Here is a 20,535-nt window from a genome sequence, read left to right on the forward strand (position 1 = left end):
TCTTTGAGACTTTAATGTCGAAAACGTCAATAAGCGCCACGGAAACGAAATTCAAGTTTCCAGACGTCTCCCGTTAGTCTACCCTTCCACCTTCACATGTCTAAACAAATATCCGCGATTTAGAAAACTTGTGAACATTTCCATTACAATTGTATAAGTTTACGTTCTAGGGTGAAGCTAGATTTTAATACGGTGTGCCCCAACTTGTTTTTCCCAGCTTTAGCTTAAGCATAGTAGGGTTGACTCTAGTTTAATTTTAATTAATGAAAAAGTGTTTTTTTGCGTCACTATTTCCTTAATAACCTTTGAAGTTCAAATCCGATTTTAATTTTGAAAACAGATTCGGTTTCTGGGTAACGTTATGCATAAAATGAGACCAACCACAACAAATTCGAAGAAATATTTCGTGACGTCATTTTGCGATAATTTACACATTCATGTGTTGCTCGTGCTCTTTTCAAGATTTTCTATTAATTTCGATGGCATCGGGTTTTCAAGGGTTCAGCCTCTCCAAAAACGTCTTACTCGTCGCTCTAGCTATTATAGAAAAAAAATGGCGACCGAATGAAAACGGCCGGAAACTTTTGATCGCGACTGTACCTGTGTTAATGACCATTAAAACAACCTGTGTTAATGAAATGTAAACATGTTTCTTAGCGACAGCACACTTCTACACACAATCGCCGCCTTCTGTTTCCAAACTTTTAGTCTCTCATTTCTTTCGGTTGGCCTATACAATTGAGCGTTTTATCGAAAACAAGATGAGCAAGCCATAATACAATATTCACAATTTTGTTGATTTTGGGGCTACTTTTGAAAGCTCATAACTCTAAAATGGCGTAATTTAGGTACATGGTTCTTTGGAATTTTTCACTCGGAGTGACTCCAAGAACACGCTACCTAAATTTGACCAGACTTTTCAAAAACACCCTGTATTTTACACAAATAGGCTAATGTTACTTCATTTGCGATGACAAATCCTGTATATTAAGATCAAAATATAGTGTAGCCTTAAACAATTATTATATTTTTGAAAAGATTCTAAATAAAATGGTAAATACATAGTATTTGATGTTGATTATAAAAATTAAAAGTTGGTATTATAGATTGAAGCGTGGACGTCATCAATATTGACTGTAGTAGCCCATTCGTGTGGCACTGTAAATTATACCACTGTTTTATTGGAAATATTTAGCTTAACAAAGAATCATTCACATTTATATTATTAGACAAGTTCAGTAACCATATTTACCAGTTGAACCACGGGCCACTAAACTAATACGACAGTTCACCTCTAGCTTTTCGTATACAATCGGCTCGTCCCTTCAAAGAAACGGGCTGCTATGTGAGTTAGGACGGGAAAAGGTGGTTAAACCGAACTTGTAATACGTACCGCAGCGCCATCTACCCCGAAATACATTTAACACGTGAACTTTGACTCTGTCTTCTGCTTCAGTTTATACCGATGGCTGGCGTGCTAAGACGTTTACATTTTTACCCTAGTGGTAGGATTTAATTTAACTTTGTAATTTAAATGGGTGTATATCTGTTTTGTATATTAATCACAATTATAAACTATTACATTTAAAATGTAAACTAACCTTTTGAAACACCACACCAGCAACTCACAGCCGTACAGATAGCCCGCTTTTCTCGAGCTACGGGATATTTAAAAATGGCCGCTTTCCTTCAAAAATACTATTCTCCAGCCTCACTCGGCTTACTACCGAAATGACGTTCTTCCGCTTTTTAAAAAAGCCCGCTAGAGGCGACACTAGTAAAAACCGTTTGCCTAGAGAGACGCACGATAACAGAGCTGGAATATCCTCATAGGTTAGTGGCCCGTATAGAGTATGCAGCCAGTATGGCATGCAAGATGGCGGCCACTGTTAAGTCGGAGGAGCCGTGTTTTTTTACGCTCTCGTCTTTTTTTGGTGGGGATATTATTTAAAGATATAAATGAAGACCATGATATAAAGTGCAAAGTTATTTATTTTCTTTAAAAGTATAGGTTTTAATATTAAAGATACATTTTCAATTTTCATTTTAAAATGTATTTGATTTATTCTAAAATAATTTCTTCTATCTTCGTAAGGAAGAAGATAAATTTTAATATTATTTTTAAATCTTACGCAAGGCATTAAGTTGTTCTTTGATATACAAAGCGTTAAGTTGTTTTCTAACGTAGAGTTCTAGGACTAGTCTTTCGAGATCTTTAGTTTTAACTTTAAAGGTATGATAAAGTTCTTCGGTGTTTTCCATGGGTTTTTCTGGTGTTTCTTCCTCGGTTTTAATGTCGTTATTTATATTTTTGGTGTATGTTTCTGTTTCATCAAAACTGAAGGGTATATTTTTTGTTTGCCCACCTCTAATAAAGTTGCATTTGGGGAAATGTTTTAAATGTTCTTCGTAGGGATTATCATCGGGTTTCCATGCTAATAATATTCCATCGCATTCGAAGCACTGTACTAGATCGTCGGTATGTAGGGAATAAAATCCCGCTCTGCTTAAAGTTTTTATATAGTTTCCGTCTTGAGGCCAGGAGTAAAAAGTACGATATCTCTGCAGCTCTAATCTTAACTGTTCCTGCTTCGTAGGACTCCAATGATCGGAATGACTCGCGCTACCGTCAGGTGTCAAGTCTAAACAGTATATGGCGAAGCCCGAGGCAAAGTCATCCATAGAGATATTGTTCCCCTTGTCGTTGTAGTGACTGTTTGACCCCGAAAATAAAATGTAGTAGCTTCGGACAAATTGCTTTTTACTGTAGTGGGGTTTTAAGGCTTTGGACGGGTATTGTTCGGAATTGATGAATGCTGCTAGATGATTGACATTATAATGTCCAAAGTCAAAGGGGTTACTATCCAAGGTTCCATTGTAAGAGGTGTGTTTACAATAGCGATTGTAACCCGTGAAGGCTGGGTACCTAGGTAGATGTTTCCGATTGATGTGTTTAAGATATTTGGCGCAATTGTGAATATTTTAGTTTCCGTTCTAGTGTAACTATATTGGGCGGCTTTAATGCTTAAAGCTTGTTCGTGAGCAAATAGAATTTTAGGAGCTAATTGAAGCTTTAAGACGTATAATACGGCTTCAACGATTACGGGTTTATAACCATTGCCTGACGCGTTAAGTTTACCCATAAGACAAAAACTAGCTTTGCTTCTATGTAATTTTAATTTCATAGAAACGCCGTTTATCAGGTATCGGGGGATATTGAACATATCTACGTAAAGGCTGAAATACATTTCAATTTCCTCGCATAATGCTGCGAGTTTCTGGCGTTTAACAAAACCCATATTTTCTGTAAGCGAATCCATGCTTCCACCTGTATCCTTGTAAAACAAGGAGGCACCCAAATGGGATTCTTTAGCTGCCGGACCGTATGACGTCAGGGCCGAAAGCGAAGCAGTGTACGCGTAGTTACTAGCAGCGGGTGTTGTTGCGCAATCGCCCAACTCCAAATCGACACGCTCAAATTGACTATGCTGAAAATTATTTACGGGTCCAACTTCGTCAGTAGCTGTTAAAGCAGTTCCATCTTCATTTACAATTTTAGTTCTGGTGTACAGCATTGTTAAGGCTGTATCCACGTATTCGCTACCGCTAGACGTTACTTCAAATTCAATAGGTTGGTCGCCATTCAAAGATGTCAAAGGTTGATAAGGAACCCATTTGGAATTTTCGATGGCTGTTTGAAGGGGAGGGGGAGCGAAAATATCGAAACCCGTGCTGCAAGCTTCAGTCATTTTTACGGAAAAAAAATATCACGAACCGTTTTGAACGAAAGTTTACGTTTATCTGATTTAAATTTGTTTGTGTTGTTTTGTTTTATAGATTTCTTTCTCTTTGGTATTTTTTTCTTTTTAGCTGGTCTTTTCTTTTGTTTCGCACCCCCTCTACCGTATTGTTGTTGTACATCATCCAGCGTTTCGATGAACCTTCTTTTAGCAGAAGTTTTCAGATCCTTTCCAGAGGCGACATCGTTTATAATCTCTGAAGATGTGCCCAGAAGCTGTTTACCAAGGAACTTTGCCCCTTTAATTAAGAAAGGTGATACGTATCTTCCGAAAGATTTCAAGAACGAGCCTATCCCGTGTCCATTTTGTCCGTGGCCGTGTTGTCCTTGTTTTCCGACGTAAAAACTCAGACCACCACCACCTGACATCGCTTGTTGAGTATAATAATCCGTGTAGACACATCTTTTGTTATCTAACGCGTTTGACTTGCGCATCTTAAATGAACTTTACAGTGCAACAGTCCAAACTGAAATAAAGCCGGTTCACCCATTACGTCCCTTTGTCAAAACATTATATTAGCGAGGTTGGCATTTATATAAAGGATCACATGGGTGAACCGGCTTTATTTCAGTTTGGACTGTTGCACTGTAAAGTTCATTTAAAGGCCGACTTCCCACGAAAAGGGTTCTTACGAACTGAAAACCGAGCATCGAGACTAACAATGGGGCGACCGTGCCGATTTTCGAGTTCATGCTGAGACCAAATTTTGAAGCGTTCTTACTAACTTAAAACCTTGCAAGGAGGGTTCTTGCGAACTGAAGATAAACAATAGAGGGTCTCTTAATATTTTTCCCCCAAATTTTGCATCCATCTGACGTAAAACTAGGGGTTCTTACGAACTGAAAACCGTGCAAGGCGGGCTCTAGCGAACTGAAGATAAACAATAGGGGATCCTCGGCTCTGACGGGAACCGATAGGTTCGAGGCTTATTGATATCCCCGCCTACTCTCTTAAAACTCATGGGTTGAATGAGTTGGGCTATTTGAATTTTAACTAAAATTTTGTTAAAAAATAACCCAGTAGCAGTTGAATAAACATTCCCTGGTAGTTTGGTATGGGGTTGCTTCAAAGCCCAGAAATTTGGTTATTGCAGTAACCCAAATTGGGTCATTTGCAATTTTAGGCAAACCTAGGATACAAATACACGATATTGTACACTAAATGGATGTTGAGGCGACTTTGTTACTCTTTCTCTATTAACTTTGAGTTGATAAACATGACTATCTTAAATATTAAAATAAATACAATTAATATTACACATTTTCTTCGATAGTTATTTACTTTATTGCGGGTTGCATCGTTTTTAAAAAATAACTATTGAATATTATTGAGATACAGACTAATATTGACGTTTTAAATGAAGTATACGAATGTTGTTTCGTCTTACTCAAATCGGTACATAAGGCTTCGAATCTTAGTAATGGATCAGAACAGCGCATTTGCGTGAACCTTTGGTGGAAGCCCCACCATTGGGAGGTTAAACGTTTCTCCACATATCCGAGACCTGTAAATGCGGTCCGGAAATTGAGAGCACATTTGCTCTGATTTTCTAACTGCGAATGCGGTGCCCTGGGGTGTAGCAACAGACGAAGTTAGAACCTCTCCGTGACATCCGTCAGGTAAAACTAATCAGCGATCTTAAAATATGGTGGAAGCTGAAATATGGAACGTGAGGTGGGAAAAAAGCTTAGCTTTGTAATAAACAGCAATTTGGGTTCTATTTTGAGAGGTTTTAAACAACAATTTGTGGCTACCTTTTATCCCAAAGTTGCGTCAAAATTACAATTAAACCTTGCTAGGGTTGTTTTTTTACCCAAATATGATTTTACAATTTAGCCAGTAATGTGGTTACTGTTTTGCCCAAATCTTAGTTATCGTTAACGTTGACTCAACATTGTGTTAAATAAACAACCAATTCTAGGGTCAAGGAACAACAACCCAAAAAATGGGTCGGTTAAATACTGACCCAGCAAAGAGTTGAAAAATAACCCACTTTGGGTCAGAAACAACCCAACATTTTTAAGAGTGATAGGTCGATTCTATTCGAAGTGAAGATCAACAAAAGTTGCTTCTATAATCGCGCTTTCAAAATTTATTTCGAGAGAAGGGCTATTGTATATTATCACAGAACAATTCTACTACAAGAAGGCGTGTTATTGGTATTTAAAAGGTAAATGAAAGTATTTTTCTTGTGGACATAGTAATGCCCCGTATCATCGAGGGGGGTATTAGCAGGGAGTAGGTATGTGTAAATGCGTGAGTATAAGCCTCTTCTTTGTAAAAAAGGGGTAGGAAACTCTCAGTATCGGTACATAAGGGGTTGCCGTTTATGCGCACTCTCAAGATCCAAAACGCCTAGAGTGCAGGTGCCGAAAAGCGATGGAAGGCAAAGTTTTACCCACGTGTCTTTCCCTCTTACATTGAAGAGACTTACTATGGAATTTTTCTGTTGCTACTCTAATCCTGCCCCTCAAGCGTAAAATTTCTATTGGCTTTGTTGTATTTGGCGAGATACCTTCACAAAACGTAGGACTTCAAATAGATAACCATATCGAAAATGAGTTCCAAAATGAAAAAAGTAACCCTCCAAGTTAGTGGAGAACAAGAAGAGGCCATTAAAAATCTTTTTAATAAGAACGGATGGAATTACCAAGAAAGCACAAGTATTATACAGCATAGATTTAATTTTCATGGCATAAAAACTTAATTTTTCCACGGTTTTCCGTATCAGAGTCGAAAACACAAAGAAAAAGAAAAATGAACGAAGTACTGCAGCCTTCCAGAATCTCGAGTGATATGTCACCAGTCCCAGAGCCTGAATTTCCGAACGATGGGTATATCGCAAAGCCCGAATGCGATCATTGTTTTCAAAGGCCCTGCGTTACATCGCGTCATTTTCCGTGGTTAGGCAACGGGCAAGAGCCACATCGAAACAATACCAGGATGAGAAAAATTAAATATAAAAAATACTGGTCGTGCCTTAGTAATCTGAGAGTATTCAGAGATCCGCGATATCTTGCGAGAAAGGTTGCTGGAGGTGAAAGAAATGAAGAATATTACATAACTCATCGAAGAGAAAGTATGCCAATATGTGTTGTAAAACAAGTGCGCCATTTATACCCAAATGTTCCTGGTGTACCATATATGGACCACCGCTGGGAATAAGGGCAAAATTTTAATTTGAAATAAATTTTTGAAACAATTTCAATGAAGTGTTATTTCATTTCTCATTAATGTCTAGGCAAAAATCCAATACATAATTTTTGCTAAAGGGGTTTTATGCCGTTCCCACAGTGTTGCCAGACCGTTGACGAGGCAGGAAAATGCAGAGAGAAAGGGTAGAAGTTCAGTTTGAACCGGTATTTGACTAACCTGCCTCACCAATTAAGGGACTGACAACACTGCATTGAAGTTATTGTTAAGAGAGATGGGAGGAAATTTTTTTAGCCCCTTTAGTGAAAACTATACAGTTGAATATACACAGTTAAAAATAATGGTGTTCAAAGCGTTTATATAGGGTTTATGATTTTCTCAGAAACCACTAAGGGTTTTATAGCACCAACTAAATGGTTTAAAAGGGTCGCCTTCGAAAATAGCAAACCATTACTGGTTTAAATCAACTTTGATAAACCGTTTCTGGTTTATAATAAGAAATGCCAGGGATCTGTGAAAAAAATTGGTTTCAATGTAGTCCCTTTCAAGATAACTCCTTGATGGTTTAAAAATGGTAATGCTAAAAACAGCAAACCATTAAGGGTTTAAAAGTGGTGCATAGGAAACAGCAAAGCATTACTGGTTTAAAAGTGGTGCGTTCAAAAAACTGCAAACCATTACTGGTTTAAAAGTGGTACCTACAAAAAACTGCAAACCATTAAGGGTTCACTGTTAGAAAACAAGGTTTACATAGGTTGAGCAAACAGCGTAAACCTCTTTGAGTAAAAAAAGAAGCAAGAGGGTCTTCTTTCTATTTTTAAAAAACATATAATACGTATGTGCTGAATACAAACTCATTTACTTGTGAAAAAACCTTGAAAGATAATAATGCTAGAATTTCAAATACCTTTGAGTTCCTGAAACTTTTAACAATTTAGCAATCCAATTAATAACAATTTAGCAATCCAATTAATAACAATTTAGCAATCCAATTAATAACAATTTAGCAATCCAATTAAAAATACTAATAATAAATTCATAAGAAAATAATATATAGCACCCTATAATTATGAATATAATATTTTCATATTACAACATTTGCTTTCAGATTTAGCGCGCTTACACTTTTGCACCCTTTGGGAGAAGTTTTGGTACTACAATAGGGGGGCACAAAACCAGCACTGCCGCCTAAGGGGTTCGCGAAAGGCACGATGCGCCGGGAAAAGATGGAATAAAATGCTGTTAACATATCTGAAATGAAGAGTTTCAAACTTGCAAGGAGCTATGAGCTATTTTCTTATGATAAACTAAAATAGACTTCTCCAAGTCAAGACCAAATTAGGAGGTTCTTCTTATAATCAAATAAACTTACCTTAAAGGGAGGGTGAAGTAGAAAATCAAGTGATTTTTTATTGATTCTTCTGCAAATTATAAGACCAGTCTGCATAGTGAAACACTCGGGAAATACTTCCGAATGATTTTAAAATTCAAAATAGGTTCAGATTTTAAGGATAATTTTAAACAAGGACGTCCAACCAATCGCGTAGCGCCCGGCCTTTTTGTTAACAAAATTCTCGTGGCAAGCGCCATGTCTCGCGCCACGATTGTCACGTCGCGCGCCTAATTTTATCAAATCTCGTGATAAATTTCATTCAACACGGAACGTGCCACGAGAATTTTGTTAATAAAAAGGCAGGGCGTTACGCGATTGGTCGGCAGTCCTTGTTTAAAATTATCCTTAAAATCTGAACCTAAGTTGAATTTTAAAATCATTCGGAAGTATTTCCTGAATGTTTGACTATGCAGACTGGTCTTATAATTAGTAGAAGAATCGATAAAAAATCACTTGATTTTCCACTTCTCCCTCCCTTTAATATTAGTTAAATCGTTTCCACGCAGCGAGAGATGTCCACGCAGCGAGAGATTTTTCTACGTACCGAGAGATTTGTCCACGTACCGAGAGATTTGTCCACGTACCGAGAGATTTGTCCACGCACCGAGAGATTTGTCCACGCACCGAGAGATTTGTCCACGTACCGAGAGATTTGTCCACGCAGCGAGAGATTTGTCCACGCAGCGAGAGATTTGTCCACGCAGCGAGAGATTTGTCCACGTACCGAGAGATTTGTCCACGCAGCGAGAGATTTGTCCACGCAGCGAGAGATTTGTCAACGCAGCAAGAGATTTGTCCACGCAGCGAGAGATTTGTCCACGTACCGAGAGATTTGTCCACGTACCGAGAGATTTGTCCACGTACCGAGAGATTTGTCCACGTACCGAGAGATTTGTCCACGCACCGAGAGATTTGTCTACGTACCGAGAGATTTGTCCACGCAGCGAGAGATTTGTCCACGTACCGAGAGATTTGTCCACGTACCGAGAGATTTGTCCACGCACCGAGAGATTTGTCCACGCACCGAGAGATTTGTCCACGTACCGAGAGATTTGTCCACGCAGCGAGAGATTTGTCCACGCAGCGACAGATTTGTCCACACAGCGAAAGATTTGTCCAAACAGCGAGAGATTTGTCCACGCAGCGACAGATTTGTCCACGCAGCGACAGATTTGTCCACGCAGCGACAGATTTGTCCACGCAGCGAGAGATTTGTCCACGTACCGAGAGATTTGTCCACGCAGCGAGAGATGTCCACGTACCGAGAGATTTGTCCACGTACCGAGAGATTTGTCCACGTACCGAGAGATTTGTCCACGCAGCGAGAGATTTGTCCACGCAGCGAGAGATTTGTCCACGCAGCGAGAGATTTGTCCACGCAGCGAGAGATTTGTCCACGTACCGAGAGATTTATCCACGCAGCGAGAGATGTCCACGTACCGAGAGATTTGTCCACGTACCGAGAGATTTGTCCACGCGCCGAGAGATTTGTCCACAAGCCGTTTCTTGAGCAAAGCTACACAAAGATGAAACCTCACTTCGTTCTAATATTAAATAAATAGCGTTAAAGCATACGACTCTTGCCATAAAATGAAACCAGGTAATGGTAAAATGAAACATAAATATCCCGTTTGATCGAAGGTAGAAGTTTTCGCATTGAACCGATTATAAATGTAAAAGTATTCACCAAGGTAAATCTTATAAACCTAACCGGTGTTTTCATGTGCGCTTTGATAGGAATGTTGTTCAATGGTGAACGGAAATAGAGTTTTCCATCAAAAAAAATTATAGATGGTTTGTGGGGAAAACCAAGCCAATACCTTTGGCTGTTCAGTTACTCAGCCTTGTAGCAAAACTGCTTTCTAGTGCCAGGGCTAGCGGAAAACATGGACGAAACAATACTGAAGGACGGATGGCAGCCCATAGAGCCCCATACTAAGCGACAAAACAACCAATGTTAAGCTTACTTCCCTCTTTTCAGCCCCAAAACGAAGGGGGGTTATGAAAAATAGTGAGTCAAATCCCGGAGAAAGCTAGCGCCATCTAGACAAAATAAGACGTGAACTGCTTCAAAAAAAAATAAAAAAAAAGATTTTTGAAATTTTGCAATCACAAATTTTTAAATTGCATGAAATTAAAACTAATTAATTCATGTTTAAAATAATAAAATTATTTAACCCTTCTACAATGAAAAACTTACCTGAGACTGAGAGGCTTGCCATTTCTGCTTCCAACCATTTTAAATTTCCATTTCAGTAATTCAGTTTTCGAAATTTGGATTTTGGAACGAGCCTGAATCCGTTGAACAATGAACCAATGATTACTGACTTTTTTGTCACGTGCCTAATGTCGTTACCCTGGTTTTTCAGAACATTGATTCCCCCATATGCCCCCCACTATCCGGTTTGCTACTATCTGCCGCTAGAAGGCCAATTAACAAGTATTTTTCAACTTTCTCCTGCCATTCGTCCTTCAGTATTGTTTCGTCCATGCGGAAAATAACAGAGTTAAAATGAAATTGTTTCGAGGGTACTGATGGTACCTAAAATAAAGATCACTGAATTTGGTAAATTGAGAAGCGAAATTAGTTTTTGGTATCAATTTAAGGAGGGAATAAATGAAGGGGACAATCTCTACAAGGGCGTTCAAGGTCCCTCTACGATATGGCAGCTTAGAGCTTAAGGCTGATCATCAGGGGTCTCCTAGAGCTCCCGGGCCCCTAGGTACGTGCCTGCAGTGCCTAGTGGATATTCCGGCACTGTGGCCCCTAAAATGCTGACTTATCTTCAACAATCCACTGTCACCATTGCCAAACGCAGGAGCCATTCAGAAGTCGTTACTTTCGAGGGCGGAGCTATAACTAGGCTATGCTTAGCTGAGCGGGCCCACCACTCCTCGACTATGGTAGCATCTATTGGCATTTGTTTAAACTAAACTACAGTGCATTAAGAGTATTAGCTAGTTCTAAAGCATATTAAAAATTCTGCAATTATACATTTTAAGTGCCACTCAAATTATCAAAATAAAATTATAATAATGATAAGTGCTTCTTCAAATTATGATTAGCTTTTGTTCAAAATAGTATACTAATATCCTAACGCTTCAAACATCGTTACGAATGTATAATCAGTCAATACACTACCGTATCTTCGATAAATATTGATTAACTACTGTCAAAACTAATAACAGATTTGCAGAAGTGTATGTCATAAACGTGTAATCGATAATGTTTTCTTCATAGACAAATTGAAAGATGATTCGTTTCTTATCTCAACTATATAGGGAGAGGGCAAACCCATTCTTGCCACGTCATAGGCTTATATCTCTTACCTCGATTCCATCCCCCTAACGGGGGAATTTCAATATCGCGCCTACAAACGCTCCCCTAAGTAGAGGTATAAAATGACGTCGGATGTTCTTTCCCTCCCTGACAAACGCCCTCTCCCTATATAGTCCATTAAGAAAAAAAAGGTTTTTAGCTAAGTGCATCGCACGCCCACTTAGCACTATCATGTTTTTGATCGATGTTTTCTTTTATGTCCTAGATACGACTTGAGAGAGTTTTTAGTGATAAGATTGAAATATTGAAAGAGAAACAAATTGAGTTTGATCGATTACTTTTTTGATAAAACATAAAACCAGGTATTTAGTACACTTTTACTTCATAGTATAAGATATTATACTATAAATCATAAGTTCGTAAGATATGATCCGTAAGTTTGTTACTGGTTACTGAGAGCTTGTCATAAAGTGACTTAGGTGAAAGGTCATAGTTTCTCGTAAAGTTATGCCTGGTAAGGCGCTATCAAAGGCTTAGTACATACCAAAAAGCAGAAGTGAGATGAGACCAGAAGTACTGAGCTAACCAAATTCTTCACTCGGCGAACGTGAATATTCTTGATAACACACCATTGGTTGGCCCTCTGGTGGCGGTTTCGGAATTTCCCCTCCAAAACGTGAGACGCTCGTGGTGGTAGACGGCCGAACTAGATTCAAGGAGCCGGGTCCGTGTTCCGCCGCTTTAGGTTGAGGGGAAGGGGGTAGGAAATATTTTTGGAACTCGACCAATTTTTTTCTCTTTAGTTTTAGCGCGTGGGAAGCGGCATAAAATCCTCAAGTTTGTTCACTAGTGCCAGGATCTACTATCAATGCTAGAGCCCTTCACTTCTAGTCTCATCTCACTTCTGCAAAAAGGGAGATGGGCCGCAAAATTAACCGATTGTAGGACTTCAATTCTCGCTTGTCGTTCTCAGTAACTCTCTAGCATTACGAAGCATATATATATATAAGTGTCATACTTATGTAACATAACTTATAAACTTATAAACTTATGTTTAAATAAGGAATTGTCACCGCTCAAACGTTTCATATGAAGAAACGGACAGCGGAAGAAGCATAATTCACTTCCTGTTTGCTTATATTTGTATTTAATGTACCAACCAATAAGAAGCTTTTCGATTATCACGTGCTCAAGGATACTCAAGCCTTTTTTTATTTTTTTTTCATTTCTAATCGGAAGAGCGTATAAAATGATGAATATGTCAATTAGAACCATATTAAAAAAACACGAGCAATTAAGCTTCCCATATGGACACTACGCGTTAGGCTTATCCGCGAGACACTGGGGTCTTTCAAATAAAAAAGAAAACAGTCAGGCCCCTTGATAACCTACTCGCAATGACTCTATTTAAACCTTGGTTTTACAAACGTTACCAGACTTGTCAACTGCTGGCCTAAAGAAACACAACGTGAGATACATTAAAGGCTATTTTTGGCGTTATCGTGCCGTTTTGCTAATTTTGAACTAAATATTCTCATTCCAGAAGAATTGTGTTCATTTTTTCTAGGGAAACCATACGTTTTCTCCTATGATTAGTACGTTTATCGATTAGTCAGAATATTCGCAATGCATGTCGATGTATAACAAAAGGTCACTCTCTTTGCATTGGAAGTGCCGTGACTGGTAATAATTTGTTATCAAACATGTTTGGCTAGGTAGTTGACGTTTCCATTTTCTTAACAGATCTTTGAAATTGTAAGTAATCTCACGCAAATGACTTCGGATCGTATTGTACACTTAAGAACTCTTCTAACCAATAAAACAGTTATCGAATACGTCACGGAGAAAGAGAAAGACCAGTAAAATCTGTGAATCAACGCGATGAAATGTTTGTTAAAGACTTGTGTTTTATTGGTGTTTTGTGATATATGCGTAGGAAATGGTGAGTTAAAAAATATTATTGTTTTTATTTTGTGAAAAAAAACACGTTACTTGAGAAAATGGCTTTTTCGTTTGTTTGTTAATTATTTTTTTACGCGCAGTCGCAATTCATTACCGAATTCGACGAAACTGCTTGTTAAAACATGCATTAACACCGGGGCAAGTTTTTAAAGTGGTTTAGCTGAATTCTTCAATGTTGGAACGGATTGAACCGCTAGTCATTAAACCCTAATAGTTTAGCTTATTTAAAAACGGGTGTGCCCAATTGAGTGTTTAGTATCTACATAGACAGGAGACCTTTACTGGCTTCCAGTCCTTTTAAACATTTATGTGTATTCGGTGTTAAAGTATAAAACGTAATTTAGTTATAGACTATGTAACACTTCAAGCGAAGAGGAAAATGTGTTTACCAGTTTCTGTTGAAATTCTTTTCACGCCATTGGAATTTCTTGAAACTACACATGTTGTGTTCGCATTTAATTCAAACTCGAATTGTAATACGATATATAATATGAAAAAATTCATTCTAACAGTAGTTCAAATATTATTTTGTAATTTAGGAAGAAGTCAAGCTAATTGTGTGGCCAGTCTTTTGTTCGAAGCTGAACTCGATTTAAATGTACCATTTATGTTCTGGGAGATTTTTAGTCACACTCCCCGGAAAAATTCAGTCCTTGACCAATTTCAAGAAATGTCATCGTATAGTAGTGTCGCTATTATACCTTTGGGAATTCCGAATACTAATCTTTTCGAATGGGTAATAATATTTTTCTCAGACTGTATATGGAACAGATCTGACGAACATTTATTGTTAGTACAATGTCGTTGAACTACTCGTGAAATCAGATGCGTCATTCTTAATTCTAGCACTATACTTGGTGTCAAAAACAGGGTGTTTCTGATAGGTCTGTAAGAAATTAGAACAGTGCCGGGTCAACACCCTCGGGGGCTCCAAGGTACTAGGCGTTCTGGGACCCACTGCGATATTACAGCTGAGAGCTTAAGACTGACCATCGGGGGCCCCTGGGCTTGTGGATAATCTGGCACCTGTTAAAAAGGTGCTCTTTGGGTGATTTTGAGACGAAAATGTTCTATGACATTTTGCAGTCCGGTCCACCGTTTTCAAGTTATCTTTGGAGTGTTTAAATTAGCCGTGTCTTTCAGTTTCTAAATTAAATTTAAGGAGTTCATCATATAGCACTCGAATTTTATCTTAAAACGATGGCCCGGGCGTCAAATTGTCATAGAACATTTTCGACTCAAAATCGCCCAAGAACATCCACCTTAATTTGAGTCAGATCTTTCAGAAACCACTTGTAGATCTGACATTTACCACACTTGAGTGTTATTCCGTCGTCAGTGTAGCAACATTTTACTCGTGGTAAGTGTTCGTCTTATCTGTTCTGTCCTGAAGATCCAGTCTAATGATTTGTTACTGTATTTAGATTAAATTCACAAAGGCTGAATATAGAGTATTTGACTGGTTGTGGATAAGTTACGAAATTAGGGAGTTGAATCGTTTGGAAAGACTTATTCGAGAAAATGGTCTTGGATGTAAATTCAACAGTTTATCACCGTACGACAAGAAACTGTGCAGTCACGACAAGAAACCGGTTAGTTGTTTTAACTTCAGTCGCCATGAGTTTAGCAGTAAATGCCTGCTCCTAAGTTTATAAAAAAAAGTCCGCTCGACATAGGTTAAAGGTTAGCTTAGCTCCAACTAGTGCCTTTCGTTGTAAGCCTTGAATATAGAAAAATCTTAATTACGGTTAACGCAATCTTACTTAATTCTTAAACGTTTAATAGCCAATGATCCAATGACCACGAGTTTCTTGTTCCCAAATTAAGGATTTTTGCAGATTTTCAACAGATAAAAAGATGGTGATATTAAAAATTGCCGAGGTCCCTGTTCTTCAGTGTAAAACTGAACGTGTGGTTTACGCTATGTGGAAATACAATGAAAATCATGAGTCACAATTGGTCTACAAAGCGAGTCACAGGAGCCTAATTGCCGATCGTAACATTTTAATTGGAACAATAACCATGGCACCTTTTATGGTTCTTGGAAATGACACTCGAGGGGAAATCATACCAATAACCGGAATCGATGAAGGACTGATTAAAGCTTTTGCTCAATATTTTAATTTTAAGTAATTGAACGTTTCTAAAATAATTCATGATAAATGTATTGATTTGAACTGAATTATCTCATGGGTACTCGCTACGAACTCCTCAAAACGTTTTATGGGGAAAGCCAACTAAAAATGGAACCTGGAATGGTCTTGTTGGCTTGATTCAAAGACAGGTATACAACGATTTTAGTTTATTAAAATGCTTAAGTTTAAATTTACCATGGATCTTATAGAAAAACTGGGGGATTGGTCGATGCAAAAAGCATAGCTTAAGCAAAGGGAGAATACAACTGTAGTATATCAAGACCATTCTGAATTTTATTTCAGCACTGTTTAAAGCTAGGGAAGCATTTTGCATGTCAGTGGGGGAAAACAAACATTTATATAACCTTATTAATATTAACCTTAAATATTAGGTTTTGTTGAATGAGTTGCTGTCTACTAGAAACTAATTGAGGCTAGGCTACAACCAAAATAATAGTAATTTCAGAAATGTAGGGGCTAGTCTGAGTCGTTTCAGAATAGTTACCTTCGAAGGTCCGCATTTTTATTGAATTGAACAAATTAAAGAGATCACAATTATTTCTATTTCTAGGAAATTGATTACGGATTTACGGCGTTATCCATCACACCCGAAAAACAAGGCGTGATTGATTATAGCATACCGAATTTCTTCGATTCAGTCACGTTCCTTACAAAAAAAACCCTGAAAACTGTCAGCAGTGTACGCTTTAGTTCTCCCTTACACGTTCGATGTTAGATTTATTTTTTATTGTAAAACTGAATAATTTAATTGTACGGATTGGCTTCAAAAATAGGTACGAATTCATTTATTTTTCAGGTTTGGATCTATGTTTTTATGACCCTGCTACTGGCGCCATTGATCGTTCACGTTGTATTTAAAATAATTCCTGTCCCTGAACGTGGAATCCCAGTTTGGGGTTGGTCACACGCTGCGTTGTATATGTTTGGTGCTGTGACTCAACATGGTCAGTTTTAATTAAATTGAACACAGCTCAAAATAAAAGTTAACTTTTGTCAAATAACCTATACAGGAAGTGGAACGGCACTTCCGCAACCAAATTCGACACGAATCATAATCGGATCATTTTGGTTGTTTTCATTAGTTTTCTTCACTGGTTACGCCGGGACTCTCGTTTCTTTTCTTAACTTCCCTTCGACTGAGGAACCCGTTGACACCATAGCAATTTTATTAAAAAACGCCAAGAATGGCCATTTTGAAGTGGGAACCATAGCAGATTCCCAGGTGTTGGAGATACTTAACGTAAGAGCTACTTAATCATTAAGTCATTTAAGTAATGAAATACCTGGTGGTAACATTCGACGGCGACCGGTCAAGATAGAACTAGTTCGTGTTGTGATGGGATAATTTGTACGGTGTTAATCGAAGCTAGCGTATAATTAATGCTAAATGCATTTACTCGAAGAAAACCAACAAATAAGTCATTGGTTACCTGTTTTAGAAAGTTATTGATTAGGCGCTGTACCTAGCATGACGTGAGGCACTTTTGCCATAATAGACCATTTCGAAGGCTCGAAAAGGCGGTGAAGTTCCTTTCGAACACAGCAGTACCATATGGTCCAATAGTATATCCGTTGCCCTCAGATACGAAGCCAGGAACGGGGAGTACTCCAAAGCAACACCCGGGTGGGGCGAGCGGTCGAGCATAATGTTTGAGGTTTAGAGCAACGAACCCATAAGAACCAATACATGAGACTCGTACTCCATAACCTTTATAAGGGCTAGAGCTCTGAGCCAATGGGGATTCCACATCAATGCCATTTCCAATATAAGGCCTAAGTTAAAAATATTTTTAGTACGTTTAAAAACACGTGTATTGTCCGGTGACCCATGACTTTTCTTCATTTGTTATGTTCAATTAATTTAATTTCTTAATTAACTCCTGTACAAACTATCCTTTCAGAACATCACGGATGAATACTTCCTAACTGTAACCATGTTTAATAATTACTTTTAATAGGGTTCGGAAGTCAAGGGAGTTTTCAAAATTCTAAAAACTGAAATGGAAGAATCTAGAACAGAAGCGATGGTTGCCGATCACGAATTGGCAACTCACAAGAACTTTGCTTTGATTTCAGCATCGTCCTTGATAGAAGATACTGCGGCCAAGATGGGAATGGATCGAATCCTATTCGCCAAGGATAGATTCTACTTTTTTCAGTATGGTTTAGGATTTCCTAAAGGGTCGCTTTTCAGAAGCTTGATCAATATTCCGTAAGATAATAATCCGTGTATAACAGTGTTTCCCAATGTTTTCGTTGCTGCAACATGTTTTACTCCATGTGATTTATCATTACATAGGAAATACGATTATCGAATTTCAGAGAACTCTGTTTTAAACAACTGGCCTTGTCCTATGCCACCAAAATGTTTAAAATAAATTTAAAGAATGTCACTAGACACCTTGTGTTATGCCCGTTTTCAATCGTGTATTATGTCAATTTGGTCAACGTGATGGTGTAGTTTTCATATCTCATCACATATTAATGTGTCGCAACACAGTGTTTGGAAAACCATGTTGTTATTCCATCTCTTATTCTTTAATTCTAGTCTTTGCAGACTAATTGAAGCCGGCATTATGAACAAAGGTTGGATGGATATGGTCAACAAACGAAAGATTCAATTTGGAATACGTAATGGGAGTGAAATATTAAATGAAGAGGATGAACTTTCCACCGAAAAAGCATTGCGTCTCAAAGACATTCAAGGAGTTTTCCTCGTTACCTCTTTCGCTTTAGCCACTTGCTTCGTCGCTTTCTTTGTGGAAACCGCTTGGGGTGTACTTGATCGGCAAAAGAGTGGAAACCGGGAAATTCTGTTGGAACTAAATAACTCTAAAACTAAAATGAAAGGGAAAAGTGGGGACAAATGCGTTCAATGTGATATTGGCCCACTTAGACACAGAAAATGAAATATGTGATGCTTTGGAGCACCATATTGTTCCTGTAGTAATCAAAAGTTTACTGTAAAACGTATAGAATTTTTAAACAATGACGCGAAAGCAATTGTCTGCTACATTATTTGTGAGTGTAATATTGTCAACTATGGAGTTAATCGTGCTAATATTCAATTGTTGGATATTTTTAGATCATGCTTGATCAGCCTGTTTTCTGTTATAGAAATGCTAGATTGGCTTGAAAATACATTGCAAGGAAATATAAGATTTAATCAATTATTGTTTATTATATATACAACTTGATACAATTAAGATTTAATGTCTATAAATGTACCTTCAAAATATTTGCATCTTTTGCTAACTCGTGAAACAACGAGTGCTTGTTTTTGAGCAGATTTTGCGATGTGTCAAACTCGACAACTTGACCTTGGTCGAGAACCATCACTCTGTGCAATGATTATTAAACGTTTCTGAATTATGCGTTGTATTGTTATAAGGGTAGTGTACAATACCTGTCGTAGTCCAATATGGTGTTTATCCTGTGCGCTATGGTGATAACTGCAGAGTTTACAAATTCTTTTCTGATTGTCGCTTGTATGAGATCGTCCGTGTCCATTATCTACAGAGGCCGTCGCTTCGTCCAGAATCAGGATTTTAGTGTTTCTCAACAATGCTCGAGCTAAGCATACCAGTTGGCGCTGACAAACGCTTTAAAAGAATAATTTTTAAAATTTTTGAACATAGCTTACTTGCAAAGCCAACACTATTACCTAAAGTTGCCTCCTCCTTCAATGAGAGCGTGATCGAGCCCCCGGTCAAGCGATTTGACGAAAGATTTGAGGTGGGAGTGTTCAAGAGCGACCCAAAGCCGGTGGTCATCGTGCTGGCCGAAGGGATCGAGGTTTTGTCTTATAGTGCCCGAAAAGAGGATGGGCTCTTGGGGAATGATGTTCAACCTCGATCGCAAATCCCATAATCCCATTTCACTGACATCTTCTCCGTCAACGAGGTCCAGTTCTTCGCGATATCTGGTGCAGTAATCGCGAAATACAATTCTCCCTCGTTGTGGCCATTCGGGAGAGAGGTTCAGTTCTAGTTTGTCCCATTCATCCTCCGATTCGAGCTTACAATATTTATAAATTCGTTCAACAGACACAAAACTCGTTTCTACATCAGTCAGCAACATAACTAGCCGCTTTCCAAACCCAATAAGCTAACACAAGATAAAAGAGAAATTGAGAAATTAAAATGTTGGATAAAAAAAAGAAATATTGGTAGCCACCCCAGCAGCGTTGCATAAGACAAATCCAACAAATCCCGGAGATAGAGATCCTTTATTAAGTACTGCGAAGATAGAGGCGCTAAATAACAAAACATTCTCCAGTAGGTTCAAACGTAGATTTAACCATCTGCAATTGAAAACAAAAATGGATGTTAATGAGAACATAGAAAACAAAACCGAAACAAAGCAACCCCAAAGTCCCAAAGAAATGAACTAAAATCAAAAAACCCACTAGGCCTAAATCATAATGAAACGAAAGATTCACAATCAAACCAAGGGCCAACAGAATGACAGTTATCATGATATGTATACGTATAAAAGTATTATGGATCCCCAACTAGCCCAAGCTGGCCACGAAATATGTGCTACCCCGGCGGAAAGAGCTAGGTCACGTGGGGAAAAGGCCCTATATCTCTCCGAAGAATCCTGAGAGGTGGGTTTGTGATTTCGCCCATGCGCAAAGAGAAAAAACACGAATTTCTCTCTCACCCACCAGGAAATAAATTAATGTATTCGTTACTATGAACTTATTATATTACTTCAATTTGATTTAACGTACCGTTGGGCTATATTCATCATGTAAGTCGCCGCATTGCTATCGTCTACTAGTTTGAG

General features: G+C 38.2%; 1 long non-coding RNA gene across 1 annotated transcript; it reads right to left on the reverse strand.

The window, feature by feature from the left end:
* Nucleotides 1–1,003: 1,003 nt before the first annotated feature.
* Nucleotides 1,004–1,845, reverse strand: LOC149682867 (uncharacterized). The gene is made up of 2 exons (XR_016384199.1): nucleotides 1,253–1,845; nucleotides 1,004–1,158 (listed from the first exon to the last, which is right to left on the reverse strand). It is a non-coding gene; the product is annotated as an uncharacterized LOC149682867 (long non-coding RNA).
* Nucleotides 1,846–20,535: the final 18,690 nt, after the last annotated feature.

The sequence above is a fragment of the Phalangium opilio genome, unplaced genomic scaffold (assembly GCF_054372755.1).
Source record: "Phalangium opilio isolate 3A_F unplaced genomic scaffold, DU_Popi_V2 ptg000037l_1, whole genome shotgun sequence".
NCBI lineage: Eukaryota > Metazoa > Arthropoda > Arachnida > Opiliones > Phalangiidae > Phalangium > Phalangium opilio.